Source organism: Mytilus trossulus, chromosome 1 (genome assembly GCF_036588685.1).
Source record: "Mytilus trossulus isolate FHL-02 chromosome 1, PNRI_Mtr1.1.1.hap1, whole genome shotgun sequence".
Lineage (NCBI taxonomy): Eukaryota > Metazoa > Mollusca > Bivalvia > Mytilida > Mytilidae > Mytilus > Mytilus trossulus.
This window is the reverse complement of record NC_086373.1, coordinates 129,240-139,635: the sequence shown is the minus strand read 5'-3', so window position 1 is coordinate 139,635 and position 10,396 is coordinate 129,240. Positions and strand designations below refer to the sequence as shown.

Here is a 10,396-nt window from a genome sequence, read left to right as displayed (position 1 = left end):
TGAAATGAGCGTCACTGATGAGTCTTATGAAGACGAAACGCGCGTCTGGCGTACGAAATTATAATCCTGGTACCTTTGATAACTATTTACACCACTGGGTCGATGCCACTGCTGGTGGACGTTTCGTCCCCGAGGGTATCACCAGCCCAGTAGTCAACACTTCGGTGTTGACATGAATATCAATAATGTGGTCATTTTTATAAATTAACTGTTTACAAAATTTTGAATTTTAAAAAAAACTAAGGATGTCCTTTTCCCAGGCATAGATTACCTTAGCCGTATTTGGCATAACTTTTTGGAATTGTGGATCCTCAATGCTCTTCAAATTTGTACTTGTTTGGCTTTATAAATATTTTGAAATGAGCGTCACTGATGAGTCTTATGAAGACGAAACGCGCGTCTGGCGTACGAAATTATAATCCTGGTACCTTTGATAACTATTTACACCACTGGGTCGATGCCACTGCTGGTGGACGTTTCGTCCCCGAGGGTATCACCAGCCCAGTAGTCAACACTTCGGTGTTGACATGAATATCAATAATGTGGTCATTTTTATAAATTAACTGTTTACAAAATTTTGAATTTAAAAAAAAAATAAGGATGTCCTTTTCCCAGGCATAGATTACCTTAGCCGTATTTGGCATAACTTTTTGGAATTTTGGATCCTCAATGCTCTTCAAATTTGTACTTGTTTGGCTTTATAAATATTTTGAAATGAGCGTCACTGATGAGTCTTATGAAGACGAAACGCGCGTCTGGCGTACGAAATTATAATCCTGGTACCTTTGATAACTATTTACACCACTGGGTCGATGCCACTGCTGGTGGACGTTTCGTCCCCGAGGGTATCACCAGCCCAGTAGTCAACACTTCGGTGTTGACATGAATATCAATAATGTGGTCATTTTTATAAATTAACTGTTTACAAAATTTTGAATTTTAAAAAAAATAAGGATGTCCTTTTCCCAGGCATAGATTACCTTAGCCGTATTTGGCATAACTTTTTGGAATTTTGGATCCTCAATGCTCTTCAAATTTGTACTTGTTTGGCTTTATAAATATTTTGAAATGAGCTTCACTGATGAGTCTTATGAAGACGAAACGCGCGTCTGGCGTACGAAATTATAATCCTGGTACCTTTGATAACTATTTACACCACTGGGTCGATGCCACTGCTGGTGGACGTTTCGTCCCCGAGGGTATCACCAGTCCAGTAGTCAACACTTCGGTGTTGACATGAATATCAATAATGTGGTCATTTTTATAAATTAACTGTTTACAAAATTTTGATTTTTTAAAAAAAAACTAAGGATGTCCTTTTCCCAGGCATAGATTACCTTAGCCGTATTTGGCATAACTTTTTGGAATTTTGGATCCTCAATGCTCTTCAAATTTGAACTTGTTTGGCTTTATAAATATTTTGAAATGAGCGTCACTGTTGAGTCTTATGAAGACGAATCGCGCGTCTGGCGTACGAAATTATAATCCTGGTACCTTTGATAACTATTTACACCACTGGGTCGATGCCACTGCTGGTGGACGTTTCGTCCCCGAGGGTATCACCAGCCCAGTAGTCAACACTTCGGTGTTGACATGAATATCAATAATGTGGTCATTTTTATAAATTAACTGTTTACAAAATTTTGAATTTTAAAAAAAACTAAGGATGTCCTTTTCCCAGGCATAGATTACCTTAGCCGTATTTGGCATAACTTTTTGGAATATTGGATCCTCAATGCTCTTCAAATTTGTACTTGTTTGGCTTTATAAATATTTTGAAATGAACGTCACTGATGAGTCTTATGAAGACGAAACGCGCGTCTGGCGTACGAAATTATAATCCTGGTACCTTTGATAACTATTATTAGTTTTTGTCGAGCCTTTTTATATAAAGCGTTATATTTTCACAAAATATATGCCCAAAAAAATTAGATTTTCGTGAAATTTGACAAACTTGTTTATTTGTTGTTGCGAGCACACTGTTTAAATGTATTTTTGTCGATAAATGCGTTATACGTTTTCAGTTTTTTATCCGATGCAAATTTAACTCGTAGATAAACAAGTGTTATGCAAATTTGACGTCATAAAGTAAATATCTACTTGAAATGTTCAAACATATCTCTTTACCTGCAATTGGGTTCAAATCTTCATGACAAAAACTTATTTTGTGTCAAAGTTATGTAAATCACCATAACTACGATTCCTTCAAATCATAATAATTATATAACTAAAAAAACTAAATTTCAGGATAAGATATCCGTTCAATGGTAACCCGGGTACATCTGAAATAGTAGTCCCAGCAAAAGAAAATCACAGACCAATTGATATTGCTGTTGATTCGATTAATAACTATATATATTGGGCAGATGACTTTGCTGATTCGATAACAAGAGCCGATCTTTTTGGGTTAGATCAAACAGTTATTCTAAAAGACAGCAATATCCAAGAAATAAGAGGGATAACTTTGGATAACTGGTAAATCATTTTTTATCATTACTAATTACAATTTGATTTCAACAGAGTTTGTACTAAACCATTGAGTCTTAAATGGACATCTATGAGAAAACCATGCAGATGGTGCTCCATGCAAAGTTGTTTGATTTTGATAAAACTTTGCTAACATGTTCAGATTGACCTTATATGAAAGTCATGCAAGTTTGAAGCCCTTACACTGCTGGTAACCATGGCAACGATAGGGATTTAGGGTATTTCCCAGTTTATTTATAGATTCATTTACTGAAATGCATAGATTTCATAGATTTCTCAAATAGAAATAAATACTATAATACTTCTGAGTGTTTAAATACTTTAATAGCACAGATAGGATGTGTATGAAGTATAAATCACATAATTTTATTAAACATAATGATATATATAGAAAATAAGGGAGTGGCAAAACACATAAAGTGATAAAAAATATGGCCTTTTCATCAAATCACACTAAAATAGACACTACAGCCCAAAAGTCGCTTTAATTTACCCTAAATTTCAGACATACATTGCATTTTCTTTGGTTCAAAATATTTTGAAGGGATTTCGGTTGCAAATTAATTTTATAGATTTTATTGATCATTTAGATAGCCTCCCCCCTTTTTGGGGGGTGTTTTCGCAATAAATTGAGGAAAGTCTCATATTTCAATTAAACCAAGCATTCAAAAATAAATACTTGAATTATACAGATTGTATTATGCAAAATAGGTAATTCAAATAGAAAATTCAAAGTGAAATGGATTTTTGTGTCACAAACAATAGTAAGCATCAGGCTTAAAAACAGGGGGAGCTGCCAAAGACAAATTTTTTTGGGTATTTTTTTTATTGCAAATTCCTTCAGTACACTTGTCCTTATTACTTTAAAGAGTAAAATCCTTTCATTTCTTCCTAGTAATCCTATTTTGGTTATTGCAGCTTGCTAATTACTAAAGTTTTATTCTGGTTACTCAAAAATGATATGAAATTTAATGTCAAGTTCATCATATTGAAAAATCTTAAGTATTGCCATTCAGAATATTTGTTCTACAGGTAAACAAAGATAAGACAGTTGCAACCTTTTACTTGCATGCTGGTAACAATATAAGTCATTTTGATCATGAGTACCTGAGACAGTGATGATAAAATCTGAATTTCTATTGTACAAAGGGAGATAATCCAATAAAAATGTCGTTTTTTAAAAACCTTAAAATTGCATGTACATATTTATTTAAACTAACATACGCTTCATCAATTTAATAAAATACAAATATATCTCTATTAGGTTATCTGGTGAGAAAGTTAATATTGCAGTTGAGCATATACTATTCGTTTGCTTTTGTTGTAGTACTGTCTTAAATTCTCCTCGAAAAATGTCTAAATTCCTTTTAGCATTGATATATTTATAAATATTTCAATCTGTTTAAATGATCAGAAATGTTATTTTATTTATACCATTTGTATTATATTTAACAATCAATGTAGATGATACAATAACACAAAATGATGCTTAAATGCAAGAATAAGATTACTATAAACATACATAAAAGTTAATTCAAATTGACTTAGCAGCACAAGACAATTGTTGCATTAGGTATGGAATTTAGGGACGTATTAAATTATTTCCATACTATCTGATAAAGATTTACATACATGTAACTACATGAACTACGAAAGGTAATTTACTAACAATTCAATCAATAAAACTAATTAGTCAATCTAAGTAACAATTTCTGACAAATGAAAATATTATAATGTTTATCAAATGGCCAAGTACAACCGTAATCTTCTTGATTGTCTTCAATATTGATGACCTTTTAATGCAGAAGTAATTTTTAGACTTCTTCTTTGCTGATGAGAAAGCCATTCTAATGGTGAGACAGTGAGAACACTCTAAGTCCTTGCAAATGTCTCTCTCTTCTCATTTGTGTTGCAACTATGTGTTGACTTGGTTGTTGGTAAGACTTCGGCGAGATTCACATTGCTGTTTATTTCTTTTTTCAAAGCATATCCATGAGTTCCATTTCAATTTATTTTTATTTGAGCTTGCAATTTTTTAACACCAACAGGAAAAATCAAAGACAGATCAGAGCCTTATTCAAGTATCTGTAATACTATCCAAGTTTTTTTTCATCATAAACATGTTTATCAACAAAAATGTGTCCCAGCAATCAGTCTTGTTTCATGAACTCCAGTTATTTTTGGATCACCAAATGTCTGTAAAAAAAAATAAGAAAAAGAAATTAATTATTAACTTGGTCTTAGTGTAAATGTGTTTCTATTATCACAACTCTGACATTCCAGTACATAGAATAAGAAATAAAGTAAACTAGCTAAAAAGCTGCAGCAAACTTAATTTTAATGAAGTTAAATTTGCAGATTTCATCTTGTATTTAATTAATGACATTATGACAACACAAAAATAGGGAGATGAGTATTGATTACAAATGAGACAAATATCCACAAAAGATCAAATGAAATGAATGTAAGTCCCCTGTACAACCTTCAACAATGAGATTTAAACAGCTCAAGTACATTCTATTACAACGCAGAGATTGCACCTTAATGAGGTTGGTGGTGTTTGTATACCAAATATAGTTGACTAATGCATAAAGTATTAGCCAAAATAGACCATAACTCAAAAACTTAACTTTGACCACTGAATCATAAAAATGAGGTCAAGGTCAGATGACACCTGTCAGCTAGACATGTACACCTTACAATCATTCCATACAACAAATATAGTAGACCTATTGCATATAGTATAAGAAAAACAGACCAAAACACAAAAACTTAACTATAACCACTGAACCATGAAAATGAGGTCAAGGTCAGATGACACCTGCCAGTTGGACATATACACCTTACAGTCCTTCCATACACCGAATATACTAGCCCTATTACTTATAGTATCTCAGATATGGACTTGACCACCAAAACTTAACCTTGTTCACTGACCATGAAATGAGGTTGAGGTCAAGTGAAAACTGTATGATGGGCATTAGTACCTTGCAAGGTACGCACATACCAAATATAGTTATCCAATTACTTATGATAAGAGAGAATTAAACATTACAAAAATTCTTAACTTTTTTTTCAAGTGGTCTCTGAACCATGAAAATGAGGTCAAGGACATTGGACATGTGACCGATGGAAAGTTCGTAACATGAGGCATTTATATACAAAGTATGAAGCATCCAGGTCTTCTACCTTCTAAAATATAAAGCTTTTAAGAAGTTAGCTAATGCTGACGCCGGATCACTTTCCCTATGTCATGCTTTCTGCAACAAAAGGTGCAGGGTCGACAAAAAAATCAACTAAGTTTAGTTCTGAATCCCTTATACCTTGATGTGGTTCAATTTAAAGCTTTTAAGACATGCCCGAAATTAGAAAAATATGACTACAATGCACTGTTTAATTTTGCATAATATCAAAGAACACACACCAATTATTCCATTGTTTTATCAAATCAAGTTTAACTTTATTTAGATTTAAACATATTTTATTTGCTCAAAGCAAAAAAGCATTAGACACAAGTAAAACATACTTAAAGTTTAACTTTGGACGCTTTTGACCCTATAGCTGATATGGATCATTTAAAAACAAGCCAAAACATTTGAAATTTGTAAAACAATAAGCATTGAAAACAAATATATAATTAATTTTACAGCTAAATTCCAAAGGCATGTAAATCTGAGACTTTGGTTAGCTTGCATGGTTTGTTTGTATATTGTACAATTACAATTGGCATAACGTCTAATCAAATTTAAAAGTACTCTACAAGAAGATATATCAACATTAATTACAAAGCTTGAATTAATATATATACAACGGAGCAAGCAAACCTTCCAAAGTTTTACTCTACATGCAGTAGGAAAACAGCTATAATAATGCTTAAAGTGCTTTTTCAAAAATGAAAAATGCAAATGTAGTCTTCAGGTTTACAATATACAAATGTATGCATGTATACTATCAATGAGGATCTGTCAAGCTGACAAGAACATATATATTTTTTTCTAGGTTTAATTCTAATAAAGAAAACAATTTCAATATGATGAGTAATGAAAATTTTGTTGTGTAAATTGTACTGATATGGCCCTTACATGCCTTAATTGATCATAAAATAAGAATTTGAGTGTTCTGTGTGTTATTTTTACTCTTTGTTTACCAGATTCAACTTTTAAAATTGAAGGGTTAATCTAATTTCTGAACATTTATCATGTTTTTACAATAATAAATGTAACTGGTCAATTTCCAATTTCTATATATGATTATATTTCACAAATAATGCCACAACACAGGTCATATTTGCTGTCTATTTAGTAGTCTCTTGTTATGACTTGTTTGATTCATTTTTTTATCAATTATATCATATATTTACCTATATGATCTCCTATCATACATGTATCTGCTTTCATTTTTATATTTTTTTTGTGCTTTTCCATCTTCAACATTAACCTGTTGATAAGAAATAAAATATTGTATATTTGTGCATTTGCATGATCAGTACAGTGAGTTACATCTACATGTATATGTACATTGTAAATTGAGTTGGCTTTATAAAATAATGCATTGGATCATTGAAAAAAAAAGTTTGGTAAATATGATAATTAATCTGTGTAAATGTCATAAATGCTACGATATCAATCACACCATCAAGTAATTCATTTCTTCAGTATTGTCATTTAGAATTTGTTTTATCTAAGTAATCTGTAATGTTATTATCTCACGTTGCCCGTTCTGTACCCTTTAATTTGGATTAGTTTGTAAGCATATTCTATTCTGATTCTATTTTATTAACTGATAGAAGTAATTACATGTACAAGTTCTTTTCCCATGTTTATAACTGTGATACATGACCTTCACTTCGGAAATATAAAGAAAAACATTCACAGTAACAAATATTTAGAGAGAAAAAAAAACAAGCTCATAGTCTGTAAAACATGTTTTTGAGTTTGAGAACCATATATTGAATCAATCTAGTTGCATTGTACAATGTAGTATCGGTAAAGGAATGAATAAAGACAGGAAATTCACAACTCTTCGGGAGCTATATTGTGACTTGAACAGTGTTTTAACAAAACCTTACAAAAATCTTTAGGTAAGGGATAAAAATAATGGTAGGTAAGGGTAGTGCGGTTAACACACATACTTTTTAGTTGGCCTAAATGTACAGTAGTTTCGTTATGTTTATGTACATTAATTTGTACGTGTTTCTTGTTATTCCTTTTTAGACCATTGGTTTTCCTGTTCAAAGGGTTTTACACTAGTAATTTTGGAGTCCTTTATCATTTTTATAGCTTGTTGTTCCGTGTGAGGCAAGGCTCTGTATTGAAGGCCGTACATTGACCTATAATGGTTTACTTTTTGTTATTTGGATGAATACATGTAGGCACTCATACCACATCTTCCTATATCTATCTACTGAATGTTTACTATTTCAATGGGTTATATTTAAAAACAGGGATTTGAAGCAACCATTAATTTTGAATTAGGAGAAAAAAACCTGAGTCAACAGACTCTTATTGACAATTTTGAAAACAAACTCAGGGCGAACTTTGTAATCAAATATATCTTTTATCATGATTATTATAAATTTCAGAAGAATTCTAAATCATTATAAATGTATGTCAATGAAAATTAAATCAGTGTTTGCTTCCAGAAAATTATGTTAATACATCCCCCCCCCCCTTTTCTCCCAAAGACAAATGGTCAATGCTCTTCTTCCTATATTTATGAGTTGATGTGATGTTTCTAAAGTAGGTCTTTTTATGGTGTCAAATTGATTTTTCTAACCAAAAGAAATAAATAACAAACTTACCAGAACCAAATGAAACTGAAAGTTTTGCCTACGAATTTCCGTTGCTAGATTTGCAAGGGTCATGAAAGGATGGCAGCAACTCATTTTGTCTTCTTGTCCACTGCAATCCAACTCCTGTCCATGTTTGCAGCATATGCATTTAAAATTATGTTATGTGAGTCTGAAACCTACACACCACATCTTCCTATATATATGATAGTGAGTCTAGCCTCATGTCATGTCTAGACTATCTGATCAGGATCAGACTTATCCCAAATGGCAGTTGGAATGTCTTGGCCACATGGTTTACTATGTTTTTGTTACACTCTTTCAATGAAAATAAGTTTTTGGCTACACTATATTCATAAAAAAATACCATTATTTTCTATCCTTTTGCACATTTGTATGTATGTATGTATGTACTGGTAAATGCCTCCGATATCCGAAGAACCCCTCGAAAGCTGCGAGGGTACAGTGGCATCCATGTACACTCCCTAACGGGATTAATGGAGATGTGTCACTAACGTATATTTATACGACAATTATTTTTACAAGGACAATCAATCCCCACCCAATTCAACACAAAGGGAGTGCTAGGACACCGGGAAGTCTGTTATTGTGGTGGAGGAAGCCGAAGTACTCGTAGAGAACCACCGGGCTACTCGGTGGAAACAGACAAACCAGAGAGATATCAGAAGATTGATCTCCAGGTCAAAGTAGGGACACTTTGACCAACCGAGGCCCCCAACGTACCCATTCTAGTTTAAACTCCGGTCTGGGTACCAGAGATGTGTGTGAGAGGGTGAAAATTACCCTTCTAATGTACTGATATTTTTAGCACCCCGAGTGAGAATCGAACTCGGGACCTTCAGCACTGTAGCCATCGGTCTTAACCACTAGACCACGAACTCACACTTTTGTTGATTTCCCTCCTTCTGTTATTGACAATAAATCTACCTTTTATTGTAAAGAGTTTTACAAAGGGAGATAATTTTAGGTATATTTTTTAGTTTTTCATCATTTATTTAAATAAGCTTATATCAATTTGCAACGAAAATCCCGTTAAGGAATAGTAGTTTGTAGTGAACCATAACGTTTAACAAAATATTGTTTCAATTTGAGTGACTTTTGAGGTTTTATGGACATTTTCAGTACAGGCTGGATTCAAATTCTAGAAAAAACACATTTATGTCAATAAAAATAAAAACAAAAATAAAGGTTGAAATAAGATCAAAATTACAGTTTATTTTAGTAGAAAGTCTGAATTTTAAGGTAAAACTGTTTTTTTTGTCATATAATACTTTGAACTATCCAATAAAAAAAAAAACAATAATTTCCATTTTCAACAACATTTTTCAGCAAATTTGGTACTTTAATAGAATTGCCCTGTATTCACATATTTTGAAATAAATTGTCAATTTTTATACATAGAACAATTAGATGTACTTAATACTTAACTAGGAACCCAAAATCAGCTGAAAACTCCACAACCCCTTTCATAATTTTTTTTTGATTTTGCATGGTTTTCTCGTAGACATCCATTTAAAATGAAGTAAAGGAGATGTGACCAATTAGACGGCATCGTACAAATATGAAGTTACCAAAATCACATCTAAAGTAACATAACTAAATGAATAAATCAATTGGATTTAAGTTTTCATTTAGAAGCTCTCAGAGTCGGTGTGTTTGTTGCTCTTTGTGAGGATTCTCCTAAGTTATTAAGAAACTCAATAAAAGAAACTTTGATCCTTTTTTTCTATTTGATTAGTAAATTTATTTAGCCTTATACAATATCAAGATGCCTGATTTCTTGCTTGACAAGATATTAGTAACGTTTTGAGGACGTGTTTTTCAACATACGATCGACCTTCTTTTTTGAACCATTTGTGTCCCTTTTCTTGCCAAAGTGTTCCATTATTTTTATGAGGCTGACTTTATTTAGAACTTACTTAGGAAAAAGGAATAGAAGTTAGCAGTATTCTTTAACTTTACTTTCCACTACAGATGATGTTCTCTGACTAAAAATTTCAAAGTCTGGTGATTATGTTGAGTACATATATGCCATCAAACTAGAGATAAAGAATATAACCGGTACAGTTAAGTCTGCTTCATATCTAGACTTACATATAG

General features: G+C 32.3%; 1 long non-coding RNA gene across 1 annotated transcript; it reads right to left on the bottom strand.

Annotated features, from left to right (window-relative positions):
- Positions 1 to 2,548: 2,548 nt before the first annotated feature.
- Positions 2,549 to 8,445, bottom strand: LOC134711849 (uncharacterized). Its single transcript, XR_010106243.1, has 3 exons — positions 8,288 to 8,445; positions 6,848 to 6,924; positions 2,549 to 4,683 (listed from the first exon to the last, which is right to left on the bottom strand). It is a non-coding gene; the product is annotated as an uncharacterized LOC134711849 (long non-coding RNA).
- Positions 8,446 to 10,396: the final 1,951 nt, after the last annotated feature.